We start from the raw sequence: 16,747 nt of genomic DNA, 5'->3' as shown, positions 1-16,747 counted from the left end.
ACTCACAAGGCTGTTAGGGAATTGGATTAACTCTGAATCACTCAGGAGAAAGAAGCGTGCAAGACAGGAGTTAAAGGAAGACAGCCACACACAAGATGCACGAGACAGATGGTGAGCTGGGTGACTGTCAGGAGAAGGGACAGAAAGAGGCAGTCAGTGCAGGGCACCCCTGCGGCCGTTCCCCCCAATAATATATTGCTTTGGATTTTGTTTTAGGGGGTGGAGGGGGTGGGTGCGGGGTAAGCAACCAACCAGGGACAAGCTGTGCTCAGACAGGTTAGACTAGACTGAGGTTGGGCAAGACAAGAATTAGAGGATATGGGTTAAGGGTGAAAGATGAAATATTTAACAAGAACACGAGGAGGAACTTCTTCACTCAGAGGGTGGTGAGAGTGTGGATCGAGCTGCCAGCAGAGACAACAAATGCAAGTTTGATTTTGACATTCACGAGAAGATTGGATAGGTACATGGATGGATAGGGTATGGAAGGATATGATCCGCCTGCATGTTGATGGAATGAGGCAGAATAAATAGCTCGGCATGGACAAGATGAGCCTGTTTCTGCACTGTAGTGTTCTATGGTTCAATGGGGCGGCACAGTTAGCGCAATGCTGTTGCAGCGGCAGCGACTGGGATTCTTACCCCGTGCTGCCTGTAATGGAGTTGTACATTCTCCCTTTGTCTGCGTTGGGTTTTTTCCAGGGGCTCCAGTTTCTTCCCACTATTCAAAACGTACCAGGGGTTGTAGGTTAATTGAATGCAATTGGACTGCACAGGCTCATGGGCTGCAATGGCCTGTTATCATGGTGTATGTTTAAATTTTTTAAATTAAAAATTGAATTTATTAAAAAGTGTAATTAAAAATTAATTTTATTTTAAAAAGTAAAAAATAAAATTCCTGAATTACAACAGTAACTGTACTTCAAAAGTACCTCAAGTAAAACATGAAAGTCTGCAGACAGTGTTTAAGTAAAATCGCAATGCTGGAGAAACTCAGCAAGTCAAACAGTGTACTTAATATAGCAAAGATAAATACATAACCAATGTTTCAGGCCTGAGTCCTTAATTTGCATGAGCAAAATGTAGACAGGCACCTGAAAGGTCCAAAACATTGGTTATGCATCTTTGCTGGTGAAGTACACTGTTTGACCTGCTGAGTTTCGAGAGAAAGTGAAGATGTGTGAATGAATGCATATATATATTTGCTTGTGTGTGGGGGGTATGTATGTACACACGCACAAACAAACTATATTCACATTTATCCACTGTTTGATTATGTGTTTGTGTGAGAGAGAGAGAGAGAGAGAGAGAGAGAGAGAGATATGGGTAACGGTTTCTGTGGATTTACAGCCCACAGCCAGGTCAGGTTCTGCTGAGTCAGCACATCAGCTACACAGAAGAGCAGGTGAGTGGCAACCTTGTAGTCTATCCCTCCCACTTCAGCCTTGCAAGATTAGCTGCCACACCACAATCCTCGGGGTAAGGCAGTCATCAAGGACACAGCTCACAGATCAGTCAGGAGCTGAAGTCAGCCGAACACAGAGATCAGAAGTCTACAGCAGAGTTCCCAAGTCCCAGCAAAATATTCAAAGAGTAATTGGCATTGGTCGAATTAGATGATTCACAAGAGAAATATATTTTTGGTTGCAAAGAGAGCATTTACAGGGTGACATGGAGTGTCAGTTCGAACTCTGTGGCACTTAGCACAAGGAAGAGACCTTTGCACAGGATAAGCTGATCACCCAGGGACAAATCCAACACTCTAAACTTTCACAGTCAGTTGATCAGGATGTACCAGTGGGGCAAAGGGCAATGTTCCACACTCAGATCAGGCCACTCGAGGAGCTGGTACAAATTAGGACCACCCATCAACCACGCATGCTTTTCAAGCCTACACAGTTTTCCAAACCCAACATTTTTAGTGACATCACTTCTCTCACCACAATCAATCCCGGAGAATAATTTACATGATAGCTCAGCATTCTTTTTGCAACACAGTTCACTCCACTCCGTTTTTTAAAATGACAATTGAGAATCAAATTGAGCAGATTCTGGGTCTGTATTTTGCCTTGTACTGTACCCCAGTGTTACACAGTGACAGATCAGTCCCCACCAGTACTGTACCCTGGTGTTACACAGTGACAGACCCTTCCCCACCAGTACTGTACCCTGGTGTTACACAGTGACAGACCCTTCCCCACCAGTACTGTACCCCGGTGTTACACAGTGACAGACCCGCTCCACCAGTACTGTACCCCGGTGTTACACAGTGACAGATCAGTCCCCATCAGTACTGTACCCCGGTGTTACACAGTGACAGATCAGTCCCCACCAGTACTGTACCCCGGTGTTACACAGTGACAGACCCTTCCCCACCAGTACTGTACCCCGGTGTTACACAGTGACAGACCCGCTCCACCAGTACTGTACCCCGGTGTTACACAGTGACAGATCAGTCCCCACCAGTACTGTACCCCGGTGTTACACAGTGACAGACCCTTCCCCACCAGTACTGTACCCCGGTGTTACATAGTGACAGACCCTTCCCCACCAGTACTGTACCCCGGTGTTACACAGAGACAGATCAGTCCCCACCAGGACTGTACCCATTTTACACAGTGACAGATCAGTCCCCACCAGTACTTAACCCGGTGTTACACAATGACAGACCCATCCCCACCGAGTTACACAGTTACAGATCTGTCCCTACCAGTACTATATCCCAGTGTTACACAATGACAGACCCATCTCCACCAGTGCTGGTCGCATTATACAAACCTGTAGTGATTTGGACTGAAGGAATGTTGGAACTTGCATGAGCTACGTTAATGGAGATTCAGACCAGTGCCCGCATTGCCTTACCAGTACGTATAGTATGCCAGAGCCAGCACTAGGAGAGTGAGGCACACTCCAAAGAACAGAAGGTAGGCTGTCTGATTCCCCGTCATCTTCAGCACGCTCACTCCAAAGAACAAAGGCTCTGGTCTGTCACGGCTTCACAAGCCAAATAAATCCACAGTGGATTATGACAAAGTATTTGGAGAGAAAGCCGAGAGCAGCACAGTTCCCACCACTATTCAGTCAGAAGCAGGCTTCAATAGGCCATTCCTTTGCCTGGACAGGGCCTCTCACATTCCTCATTTAATACAAGGATTAAACCCAGCAATGCCTCATTGCAACTTAAGAAATCAAAAACTCCTTCTGTCATGAGAATTCACTCAAAAGTGCGTTACACTTGCTTGCCAGCTAATCCATTAAACAGATTAGCAGTGAGCAGCCTCATGGCCTGGATCAGTCCCCCTGAATTTACATCAACAGCAGTGGGAGATCAGCACATAGCCTTTCATGCCAGCAGACACTTACAGCTCCAGTTATTAGTGGTAAAACATGAAAATCTGCAGACACTGTGATTGAAGTAGAAACACAAAGCCAGAGAAACTCAGCAGGTCAAGCAGTGTCCTTGAAATAGCAAAGGTAAAAATACATAACCAACATTTTGGCTAGGCCATGGCAGGGACTCAAGGAGAGTTAAGGGAGCAAGCAAGGAGACATGGCTGAGGCAGTCATGATGGAGCAGGGTCAGACTGCTTCCTGTTTTGCTGCTTTGATTGGCACTACAAGCAGGAATGCACCTCTCCCTCGTACAAAAGGCCAAGGCAGAGTATGTGGACCTGCCCAAGGATATCCAACAGTGCAGGACAAGGCTGAGCTTTATACTCTATGGCACCTCTCAACCCTGTACCTTCCACTGAAGTGATTTGTCATGTGTACCTAGATAGCACAAGATATAGGAGCAGGAGGAGGCCATCCAACCCATTGAACCAGCTCCACCAGTAATAAGGGTTTGATTCAAACACGACACTACCTGTAAGGAGTTTATACATTCTCCCTGTGTCTACATGTTAATTGTAAACCCTGGGCCTCTGCAGTCACCTGTAGCTGGATGCTTGACCTCATCAGAAGACCACAGTCAGTACGAATTTGAAACAAAGTCGTTTCCCCACTATCTACGCAGATGCACCTCAAGGATGCGTGCTTAGCCCACTGCTCTCCTCACTATACAGCCATGACACTGTGTAGCCAGGCACAATTCCAATGCTATCTACAAATTTGCTGACGACACCACAGTTGTCAGCAAAATCACAGACGACAACGAGAAAGCGTAAGGGTGGGAGATAGATCAGCTCGTTGAATGGTGTCACACTAACAACTTTTCACACACCATTAGCAAAATCAAGGAGATAAATGTGGACTTCAGGAGGAAGTCAGAGGAACATGACCCAGTCCTCATTAAGGGTTCAGTAGTGGAGAGGGTCAAGAACTACAAATTCCTGGGTGTCAACATCTCTGAGGATCTGTCATGGAACCTTCATGTTGATCCAATCACAAAGAAGGCTCGCCAGACGATATATTTTGTTCAGTGTTTGAGGAGATTTGGTATGTCACCAAAAACTCTTGAAAACTTCTAAACTACCATAGACAGTATTCTGGCTGGTTGCATCACTGTCTTGTATGGAGGCATCAGCCTGTGACATCATGGGCACCAGACTTCACTCCATCGAGGACATCTACAAGAGGCGGTGTCATAAGAAAGCAGCCTCTATCCACCAGGACCACCACCACCCAGGTCATGTCCTCTTCACTCTGCTACCATCGGGAAAAAAAGTACAGGAGCCTGAAGACGAGCACTCAGTGGCACAAGGACAGCTATTTCCCAGCTGCCATCAGGTTCCTGATTGATCCCATGAGCCAAAAACACTGCCCTACTTTGACTTTTCATGCACTATTTTTATTTATTGTTGTCAGGTGAACGTTTATATGAACGTTTCCACTATGAAGCTGCAGCAAAACAATTAATTTATTACTTATTCATGACAATAAATTCTGATTCTGATTTAAGGGGGGCCAGAAGGGCCTGTTACTGTAATTCTAAATTTAAAATTAAAATTTTTTAAATTAATGCTTAATTTTCCTCTTATGTAAAAAATATATCCCTCTGTATCTTAAATGGATGTAATGAGGCAGCCTGTACTGCTTCATTGGGCAGAGATTTCACAGATTCAGTGCTCTCTGGGAAAAACAGCCCTTCCTCATCTCCATCCTGAATCCATTCCCCGAATCTTGAGGCATTGATCTTTCATCCCACAAGACCGCAAGTGTGGAAAATTCCCATCTTCCTGCTGTCTTGTCCCCTCACTTAATTACAGGGCTATCGCGCCCCCCACCCCCAACAACCATGTGGACGCCTCCCGCCACAAGTGGTGGTCTGGTTGACAGGGAGGGGCCTAATGTATTGTTCCCCCTTCAGCCCTCACTGAAGCCACAGCACCAGATCCCTTGACCCATTTCCTGAGCAAAGCTGAACTAAAACTTGGAAGTAAAACAAAAATGTCTATAGATACCATGGTTGAAGTAAAAACACACTGCTAGAGAATCTCTGCTGGTCAAACAGTGTACTTTAACACGGCACAGTTGGTGTAGCAGTTAGTGCAACACCTTTACAGCGTGGGGTTTGAATCCTGCACTGTTCTATAAAGAGTTTGTATGTTCTCCTCATGCTTACATGAGTTTTCATCGGGGGCTCCAGTTTCACCCACCGCTTGAAATGTACCAGGGTTGAAGGTTAACAAGGCAGCATGGGCTCTTGTGCCGATAGGGCCTGTTACTGTGTTGCATGTCTAAATTTTTTTTAAATTAAATTTTAAAAATTAGCTCATACCTTGATGAAGGGCTCAAGCCTGAAACATTGGTTATGTATCTTTTTCTTTGCTATATAAAGTATACTGTTTGACCTGCTGAGTTTCTCCAGCATTGAAGTGAAATGTAACCCAGCTGCAGGATCAGGTCTCACTGGCACAACTCTCTTCATTGCCACAACAGCACTGAAATCCTAGTGTCTGTACAACATTGCAGGGCATCATAAATATTTAAACTCTAATTATGGTCCAAGGTCTAAATTATCTTCTCTGCATCTGCTGCACTGGAATTAGAGACAACAAAATTCTTATACGACCAGCATTACCACTGCTGAACTTTGCCTGATTCTAATTGGTATGTCTCTCTCATACTGAGAAACTACAAAGTGACTACATCACATCCAAGTCGACCGTTTTCTGCTACTGGGGGGTGGAGGGAGTGATTGCAATGCATTCCCCCCCCCCACCCCTCCTTTTAAGGACTGACTCAGGATTAGGGATGTAACGTGTCCTCACTCTACGGAGAAGTAATGGACACTGCTCCTGTCCGAGCCACCATTGATGACCTCTGTTCCCAGAGGTGCTTACTACACTGGAGATGCCTCAACACAGCCAGTCTCAATCCCCATTGGCCCCACATGACCTATTCAATATCACCTGATGCCAGTTGTCAATGCAGTTAAAAACTGATGGCCCAGTGCTGATCTCGACCTCAGACAGAAAGGGTAAACGAACAACAAGCACAGACAACCTTGTAAAGTCCCTGACACAGACATCTGGGGACAAGAGTCCCAACCAAAGAGCTGTGAAGTTTAGCCAGACACTTTTACTCAGTCACACCCTTCCACCGATGCTCCTCAACCCTCTGTCACAGACCGAACCCAAGCAGCAAGGTAGACCTACCAGATCCTGAGGAAACCTCCATCTGATCATCAGCTGCAACCCCTCAATAGCTGTTAAACACCACAAAGAATGGCAAGAGCACCAATAATCTGTGTAAGGTCTTCAATGCCGAATGTTAGCGACAGCATTAGATAAAAGGGCTCATGAGTTGCCATAAATAACACCAGTACTGAGGACGTGCAACATTTCAGACACGTTAAGGACCACCATCACACTGATAAGAGGAAGTCGAGAACAAAAACAATCTACCAAGAAGTAAAATCAGCAACTTCTGTACATACTAAAATGGAAAACATGAGTTAAAATGTTAATGCAGTTCCTTACAGACTGAGATGGAAAAAGGTATTTTGCACAAAAAGGAAGCATCAAAGAATTAAACAATTATATTGAACCTAACATCAGGGAAAACGACAAGAAAAAATCTCCAACAAATAGTGGAGATCCAGAAGTGAGAAAGCAAGGAACTGAGGAACACTAGCATGGATTGAAAAAGTGCATTGAAGTTAATAGAACTGAACAATAAATCTGCAGAAGTTGCATTCCAGGGTTTTGAACGTGACAGCAGTGGAGAGAGTGGATGCATTGAATGTTCATGATCAGAACAGAGGAGAAAAAGGCAAAGTAGCCTTGTTTTTTAATAAAATTGGAGAAATTGATAAAATAGGAAATTATAGGCATTAATCACAGAGAAAACACCACCATGTAGACCATTACAGTATAGGCCCCTCGGCCCATCATATGGTGCTAACCAATTTTTCCCTCCATCACACCCATAACCCTCTATTTTTCTTATATCCATATGCCTGTCAAAAATTCTTTGGAATTTCGTTGGAATGTCCCAACTGTTCCAGCCTCCACCACCATCCCTGTCAAGACATTCCAGGCACCACCAAACTTATCCCTGATGTCTCCCCTAAATTATCCTCCCCTCACCTTGTACAGATGTCCTCTGGTATTTGCTATTGTGGCTTCGTAAAAAAAGGTACTGGCTGTCCTCCCTATCTATGCCTCTCATAATCTTGTAGACCTCTATAAAGTGACCGTTCATTCTTCATCACTCCAAAGAGAAATGGATATGTGACCATGTTTAAAATGATCACAGAATTGGGACATGTCAGAATTGACAGATCCATTAAAAAGGAGGGTGGGGGGGGGGTGTCATATAATGTTGGAGAGGGAGTAGGAGTGGAAAAATGGAGCTCCAAGGAAAACCTAGTGAATTTGTTTTTAGAAAGGCCAAAAAGACCTCAATTTTAAAAGAAAATATAGAAAGAATTAAATAATTGCCAAAATGATGGGGAAGAAGAAATGGTAAAGAAATTAATGCCTTAATATGATCCCATGCAATGGCCCCGTGGTGACAAAAATGATGGAGGCCGCCCAAAGTACTCGAGGGAGAAGAAGATGATGGAGTCATGACCTGCTCTGCAGGCGGATGGGCCGCTGAATCCATCTCCCAGAGATCTAAAGGAAGCAGAACCAAGTGGGCGGGCAGGCACTGCGACAGAAAAAACAATGCCTGCGCTACTAGGTGAGCCCCACACACAGAGAGGGATGAGGGCCGAGGGCACCACTGGCATGGGGATCGACAGAGGGGCGAAGGAAGGCACGAGCGCTCATGGCTCAGTACCAAAAGAACAGTGAGCAAGAAAATGGAAATAGCACCACAGACTTCCCTTGCCTGCAGAGTCCCAGGCACAATGGCGATGCTCTAGCAACAGTGGGGGTTGACCCCGACCCAGCAGGGACGGCATCAGGCAGTAGCAGCACGGGAAGCAGCGTGGATGCAATGTTGAACCCGACTTCGCAGACAGACAGGAGGAAAAAAACCAGAACAGAGAGGAAAAGAAGGACATGAAAAACATGGAAGTGATGATGGAAACAGTAATAGAAGCCTCAGAAAACAGAATTTCAAAAGTTTTAAGAGATTCATCAAAGGAGCTGGGAGAAGTTAGGAAAGCGATGGGAGAATTATTAGGAAGGGTGGAAAAGATGGAAGATTACATGGAGAGATTGGAAAATGACAGGGAAACCTGGGCAAGGGGGGGGGAAGAAAGAAAAAAATGAGATAGACTAGACACCCTTGAGAATCTTAGTAAGAAATAACAAAAATTGTAGGAGTGAAAGAGGAGAAAGAAGGGAGGGATCCAATAACATTCTTTAGGGAATGGATCCCAAAAATATTGGGGTGAGCCCTCCAAATAGAAAGGACTAGTCGCTCTCCTTTTCTAAAGTCGGGTCTGGGACACAAACCCCAATCTGTCCTGATTAGATTGGCCACATTCCAGGATAGGGAAAAAAAATCTTGCGGGCTCCTGCTCTGGGAGCAAGGGGGAGGGGCAGCCCTGTGAAATATGAGGGGGGGGGGGGGACAAAGTCCTCCTTCTCTCCAGACGTCACCACGATGCTCCTTAAAAGACATAAAGAATTTGATCCGGTCAGGAAAATGTTAAGAGACAAGGGAATTAGATCAACTTTATTTTATCCAGCAACCCTGAAAGTATTCCGGAAGGAGGATTTTTTGTTTTACTGAGGCTGGAGAGGCTTTGAAATATGTTAATATTTTGTCCCCTGCCCAAAGAAAATCCAAGGGAGACAGGGAGAGATGGGATTCTAGGCTAAATGAGGAATTCTTGTCCAACTCGGAATTGTCAAACTTAAAATCTGAGCAACGGCAAGGGTTAGATACTCCCTTCTCAGAGGAAGAAATAGTAAAGGCATTGAGCTCGCTGCAGACTAACAGATCTCCAGGGAGGATGGGTTCCCTCGTGAGTTTTATTTAGAATCCAAGGACCTGTTAATGCCACCATTTATGGATGTGGTGGAACAGGTGGCTGAGTCCCATACCCTTCTGGAGTCTTTTTTGAAGGGAATAATTACAATAATTCATAAAAAGGATAAGGACCCACTAAACCTGTCCTCTTATAGACCAATCTCATTTTTGAATAGAGATTATAAAATAATAGCTAAAGCTTTGGCAAATAGATTGGCTTGGTATCTAATAAAATGAGTAAATCCAGACCAAATGGGTTTGTGCAGAAAAGACGATCAGAAAACAATATAAGTAGGCTACTTAATATAATGCACCTGGTACAGTCAAGGGCAGATCCAAGGATAAGCATGTCACATGATGCTGAGAAAGCCTTTGATAGACTGGAATGGGATTTTTTTTTGGTGAAAGTGCTGGAACAATTTGGGTTTGGACATTCATTCATTAATTGGTTTCAACCACTGAACCATAAACCCAAGGCCAAAGTTGTCACCAATGGACAGACATTTTCAGCCTTCCCACTGACCAGATCTAGTAAACAGGGTTGTCCACTATCCCCTGCTCTATTCATATTGGCTGTTGAACCATAAGAGGAAGCCACTTGGCGGGATCGAGGCATCAAAGGGTTTAGAGTGGGCCAGGTAGAACACAAAATTAATTTGCTTGCGGATGATGTTTTGATATATTTGACAGAGCCAGTAGGGTTATTGGCCAGGTTGCAGACTATACTGAAGGACTATGGAAAAATCTCAGGATATAAAATTAATTACAATAAGAGAGACATAATGCCACTAACAAAAGGGAAGTATGAGAAATGCCAGCAGGAGAGTAAATTTAAGTTGCTACAATTGAAATATTTGGGAATATGAATAGATAAGAATGTACAAAACCTGAATATATTGAATTTTCACCCTCTACTTGGAAATATTGAGGAGGACCTACACAGGTGGATGCACCTGCCTATCACATTGATGGGCAGGGTTAACTGCATTAAAATAAACATGATGCCAAAGCTACAAGAACTCTTTCAATCTTTGCCCATACTGCTGCCTCAGAGTTTTTTTCAAGACACTTAACTGATGTGTCAGACAATTCCAGTGGCAGAATAAAGTAGCTTGAGTCTCCATGGAAAAATTGACTTGGGACTATAGCCTGGAAGGTATGAGGCTCCCGGACTTTAAAAAATATCATTGGATGGCCCAGGTAAGGTTTATCGCCTCGTTCTTTGAGGGGGACGGTTTACCCTTCTGGGCACAAATTGGTCTACACGTGATAGGGGAAGAGGTAGCAGGAGAAATTATTTACAAATTGGATACCGTTAATAATGCAAAAAACAGACAACCCAATACTAAAGCATTCCGAACAGAGCAAAAAATAAACCAGATTATTGGGTTAAAAAGTAGGCTTGTCCCCTAAAACACCCCTAACCCAGAACAAATTTACCCCTATAACTATGGGTAACAAGATCATGGATACCTGGTGCCAGAAAGGGATCAGGTGTATTGAGGACTGTTATGAGAAGGGGAAGCTTATGTCATTCAAGCAATTAAAAAGCAAATTTGACTCATCAAACAAGATTTTCTTCTACTATCTTTAATTAAGATCTCTTTTGAGGAACAAATTAGGGCCATCTATGGCCCTGCTGCTATGTAATGACATGGAGACTCTAATTTGAAGGGGGATCACACATAAATTAATTTCAGCTATGTATCTCCTGTTCCAGAATGAGAACCCAAAACTGGGTCTCCATAAAGCAAGGTAAAGATGGGAGTCAGATCGAGAACAGCAATTCCTGAGCGATGCTGGTCCAACTTCTGCCAGGACAGCATGAAGGTGGTTATTAACGCCAGATATAGGCTGATGCAATACAATCTTTTGCACCAGTTGTACCTTATGCCACAAAAATTGCGTAAGGTCAAACCAGAACACTCAGAATTGTGTTTTAGATGTGGCGAAGAGACAGGAACTTCTGTGCATTCAACATGGCTATGTGCCATGGCGAGACCCTTCTGGGTAGAATTAGGGGATATCTTGAAAAAAAATTACAGGGGTGGAGTATCTGCAGGAGCTGAGGGATATTATGGACGTGAGTTCAAGATTGTTTAAACATCAAATTCAATTTGTGATGGTTGCCTTGGCGGTGGCTAGGAAATCCATAATGGTTACCTGGAAATCTGACTCCCAACTAAGCAGAGCAAGGAACACAGAGATGCAGAGCTGTGTTCCCCAGGAGAAAATGACTTACAACTTAGAAGGGAGATGTGACACATTCGTTGAAGTGTGGCAGCCATACTTGCGACACAACAAAACGCAAGTGATTTCTCAATAGGAATAACAAGATCACGCAAACCCTGAAATACTGAGAATGAGGAGACAATTTGGAAGTCCTGCCGGCACGCCCCACCACCCCCCCATTTTTTTTCTTTTTTCCCCTCATGAATTTGTATTGTTATTTTTAATAATTGATTTTTATGCATTTACCTGGGTTGAAGTGGGAGGGAGAGTGAAGGATGCAAGGGGTGGGGGGAAGCCTCAGCAAACAATGTGTAAAAGGGGAGGATTGTTCCCCTTTAACACCTGGCTAATACGAGTCTGTAAAACTGTAAATAAAATTTTCAAAAAAATGTGTTTGTGATAAAACTGTTGAAATAGATAAATTTGATGTGGTTTGTTTGCATGTTTCACCACAGGTTTGCAAAGTACCACAAAAAGTAAAGCATATGGGTCTGGGGGAAACACAAAGCAAGAATTAGTTAACGATAGAAAGAGAGTAAGAACAGGACAATGTTTTTGACAGTTGGCCTGATTGTTGTCACATATGCTAAGAAGTACAAAGTGTTGTATTTTGGGAGGTCATATCAGGATTGGTAAAGCCCTGAGTACTGAGGGAATGAGGAACATTCCTGTCCAAGTCCAAAACTCCCTGATGGTAGCAACATAGATAACAGGGCAACAAGGCAGCACATGGAATGTGAACTTTTATGAATTGTGGTGGAGAATACAAGAATATAAAACTTACGGAAGAACTTTATTAATGATGTTAAGTTACATCTGTAATATTGAGAAGAGTTGCAGTTGCCTCAATAGAGAGAGGATCCAGTTGCTCTGGAGGGGATTCACCAGGATGTTGCCTGGGGTGTGTGCCTCAGTTATGAGAGAGTAAAAAGGCTAGTGTGCTTTTCCTTGGAGTGGAAGAGGCTGCAATAGCAATTGACAGGAGTGTACAAAACTATAAAAGCATACGGGTGGACGGGAGGAAACAAGATGACTAACCAGAGGGTAAAGGTTTAAGATGAAGAGCAAGTTTAAACACAATCTGAGGAAGAGGTTGGAGTTTCAAATGCCCTGCCTGAGAGTGTGTCAGAGGGGAGGCAGAGACTCTCACAGTGAGAAAGCATCTGACAAGATTCATTGACTACAGGAAGTGGAGAGGAACAATAAATCTCATCAACCTGTTCTGGTCTAACCATGGCACTATTGCAAGACTCTTACACATTTCGAAAGGTATGCCATGGAGAACATTCTGACCTGTTGAATCGCTGTCAGGTAGGGAGGTGCCAATGCTCAGGACAGGAAAAGACTAAAGAGAGTTGTGAACTCAGCCAGTGCCATCATGGGTACCAGTCTTCACTCCATCCAGGACATCTACAAGAGGTGGTGTCTCAAGAAAGTAAGGACTCTCACCACCAGACCATGCCCTCTTCCCACTGCGACCATCTGGAAGGAGGTACAGGAGCATGAAGACGAACACACAATGATACAAAAACAGTTTCTTCCCCTCCGCCATTAGATTTTTGAATGAACAAGGAACCATAGACCTTCTCTCTTATTTGGCATTAATTAATTTATTTTTTTAAATATAATTTACAGCAATTTTTACATCTGTAATACTGTCACAAAACAACAAATTTCATGACGCACATTCATGACAATAAATTCTCATTCTGATACAAGGATGCACGAGTCACTCGACTTCTCTCAGAAGCCTGAGGAAATTCAGTATGTTCCAAAGTATATATCTCAGATGCACCACATGATATTTCAGTGTCCTGTCTGGATGCATCACTGCATGGTGCGGGAACTGCTCCACCCAAGGCCACAAAAAACTGCGAAGGGTTGTGAACTTGGATCAGGCCATTATGCAAACCAACCTCCGACTCTGACTGAACCTCCTGCTATTTCAGGAAAATTGCCATCATATTAAAAGGACCTTTCCCACCTCCCCGCACCACAGCCCCCCCCCTCCCACCCCCACTTCTTCCAGAAGGAGGATGCACAAATTTGAAAACATGAAAATCCAGATTGAAGGAGAGTTTCTTTCCTGGTGTTATCAGACTATAAAATAGATATCTCACTGGCAAAAGGTGACCTTGCACCATTTTAACCTTACCCAACTATAGAAAGGATAAGATAAGAGTACAGAGATGATTGACAAGGATCTTGAACGGACTCAGGGAAAAGTTAGAACCTCATTCCATGGAGCGCAAAGAATGAGGGGGAATTTGATGATGTGTATAGAGAGACAGTAAATGCAAGCAGGCTTTTTTCCCACCGAGGTTTAAGTGAGATTAAAAACTAAAGAACATGGGTTAAGGGTGAAAAGGGAAAAGTTTAAAGGGAATATTTGGGGGAAGGGAACTTCTTTACACAGAGAACGGTGAGAGTGTGGAATGAACTGCCTGCTGAACTAAACGTTGGCCCAATTTTAACTGAAGAAAAATTTGGACAGGTACATGGATGGGAGGGGTATGGAGAGCTGTGGATTGGGTGCAGGTCAGTAGGACCAGACAGGATAACAGTTCAGCACATGCTAGAAGGACCTGTTTTTGTATTGCAGTGTTCTATGGTCTCTACCATGCACTATTTGCCAATTGTAACATTAATCCCTGCAAATATACTTATTATTGCTGTCCAGATCAACTTGGGTCCTTTATAGCACACTTTTTAGTATATATCAGTAATCATGACTGTAAAGCAATTCAATACAAGGTATCGAAGTTTATGGACCAAGGGCTGATAAATGGGCTTCACCAGATTAAAACTTGAAATAGAGGGGTTGTCAACAAAGTAGAAATTAGGCCAGGAGCCTCTCGAATTCAGAATGAGACACGATCTCATGGAAACACAAAACCATCACAAGAAGCACCATGGATAAAATGTCTCCATCTTGGAACCAGGATCACCTGTCTTAGAAAATAGAGCCTGGCCACTCAAAGACAAAAAGATTATTTTTCCCCTCAGAATGAGTGGTGGTGATTATTTGCAATTCTCTACCTGAGACAGCAGCAAAAGCTCAGTTGCTCTGCCAGAGGGTCCCTGACTTTATTTAGGATGATCTTGTCCTCTGATTGCATCTGAGAAACTCAATTCACTCCGCAATGATCACTAAATACAAACTCTTCAACCTCTTTTTCCATACATCTGTTCACCCCTTCCTTCCTCTGTGCCCTGTTGCATCTCCCTCCACTCTCTGACCCCCCCCCCCCCCCCCCCACCTCTCCCAAACGCAGCTTCACTGCCCCTCACCCACCCTTTGAGCTTCAATTCTCTCTCCACAGATTCTGGGCATCTGATTATCAGATACATGACCATACTCTCCCTCTCTCCTCACCATCCCCACCTTCTCTCAATACCCCTCCCCGGTCTCCTTCCTCATCCCTTCACTTCCCCCATACTCCATCCTCTCTCCCCTCATTCTTTCCCATCCCCCTCCCACCGTACCCCTCCCTCCTTCTCTCCCACCCCTTTACTTCCACTCCCCCAGTCCACCCCCCTTTCCGTTCCACCCTCCTTCTCCCTCTCCCCCACCCCCACCCCACGATCCCCTGACCACTCCTCCCTCCCTGCTTCGAGACTCGCCTCTCGACCTGGGGCCTGCAGGTTCCGTTGGGGAGTTGCTCCGTCGCCACTCCGGGTTCTGCCGCCAGTGGGTTCGGACCGAGGAGCGGGCGAGGGGACCGAACCACCGGGGATTTGGGACTGGACCTCCTTCACCAGCAGGAGCTTGTCACAGCCACCACCTCCGCCCTCCTGCCGGCACATACATCCGGTCCACCGCAGCAGTGGCCCGGGTAGCAAGCGGAAACTGCCTTGCGGTTCCGGGGTCCTGACGTCACGAGCCGGGCCCCTACCTGGCACAGGTGAGTGTCAGTGAGCTCCCTGGAGCAGGGAGTCCACACTGGCCCCCTCACAGCCAGAGCACAGAGTCAAGGTCCTTTCATTGTCATGTCAGAAAACAGATGTAATTTAGATAAAATTACATTTGGTCGGCAGACAGATGCTGAGAGTTTGTGGAGACTTTCAAGATTCAGGATTCCTTTTATTGACATGTAACAAAGTCAGTGCAATATTACACGAAATTTGTTTTTGTCTTCTGTAATGCAGACAGATTCACCATCAGCAGAAATTGCCTGAAGCACCTCTTACAGTCAGAGAAAGAGATACAAAAGAGTGTCCCTTCAGAGTCCTGGAGTGTCTGCTGATTCTCCTCCAGCGCTGCTGCAGCCCCTGCAGCCATGCAGAGTCCAATGCAACCTGCGCACCAACATGATCAGGTACCCATCATCGCCCTCGGCACCTTCTCCAAATTCTAATAGCTGGTACCCAGATTTCAAATTTATTTACATACACAACATCGCATATGTGAGAGATGGGAAAATTGATCTAAAATTATGAACATGGAAGAAACTAAAGTTCATCAGTAAAATGGCTGTAACCAGTTCAAACAGGATAAGCTTGGGGCTTAGGATGCAGGAAAGCAGAGGCAGCACGATTAACATAAGAATCTTCTAGTCTTTGTGACAAGACCATAGGACTAAGATAAGGAATGGTAAGGTACAATAGAATGTAGGAAGTTGAGGTAGTCTGGATCAGATAAGGGTCTCCTAGCCCTGGACAGAAGTACCAAGTCATACATTTCTAATTAGCTAACCATACACAGATTTATACATATGAAATTAGCCAACCCTAGATAGAATGAGTCAACTCTGCATATCAAGAGACTGTAGCCCCGAGAATCAGGAAGGTGTGAATAAGGACAATGACATGAAGGGACACCGACAGGATACCCCCCCCTGGTTCTCCAAGTATACTGAAATTGCACGTAGGCAGGCAGGATTGCCTAATGCCAAACCTCTCCAGCAGGAGGCAGAAGAATGTAAGGGGGAGGGTATTCCTACACTGAAATCAACTGTATAAAAGTTGGGTGAGCCCCAGTGTGTGTGTGTATTCCCAGGGTAAGGGGAAGCACCCAACTTTGCATTGTTGTTGTAATAAATGTTCTTTGTTCTCAATTTTTGTCTCGAGCAATTTCTTTAAAGGTACTTTAATTTCTAACACATACAACCCTGAGATACTTTTTTTGTCCTGTGGGTGAGGT

The 16,747-nt window shown here is 44.5% G+C and overlaps 1 protein-coding gene across 2 annotated transcripts in view; it reads right to left on the bottom strand.

Annotated features, from left to right (window-relative positions):
• Positions 1-15,432, bottom strand: part of LOC138738599 (1-acyl-sn-glycerol-3-phosphate acyltransferase gamma-like) — a 50,837-nt gene extending 35,405 nt beyond the window's left edge. Inside the window, exon 1 of one of the 2 annotated variants that reach the window (XM_069889130.1) lies at positions 15,229-15,432. The gene's annotated coding sequence lies outside the window, so the exon portion shown is untranslated. The remainder of the gene's footprint in view (positions 1-15,228) is intronic. The other variant, XM_069889132.1, reaches the window with a different exon arrangement.
• Between the last annotated feature and the right edge of the window lie 1,315 nt (positions 15,433-16,747).

Source organism: Narcine bancroftii, chromosome 7 (assembly GCF_036971445.1).
Source record: "Narcine bancroftii isolate sNarBan1 chromosome 7, sNarBan1.hap1, whole genome shotgun sequence".
Taxonomy (NCBI): Eukaryota; Metazoa; Chordata; class Chondrichthyes; order Torpediniformes; family Narcinidae; genus Narcine; species Narcine bancroftii.
This window is presented reverse-complemented; position numbering and strand designations above follow the sequence as displayed.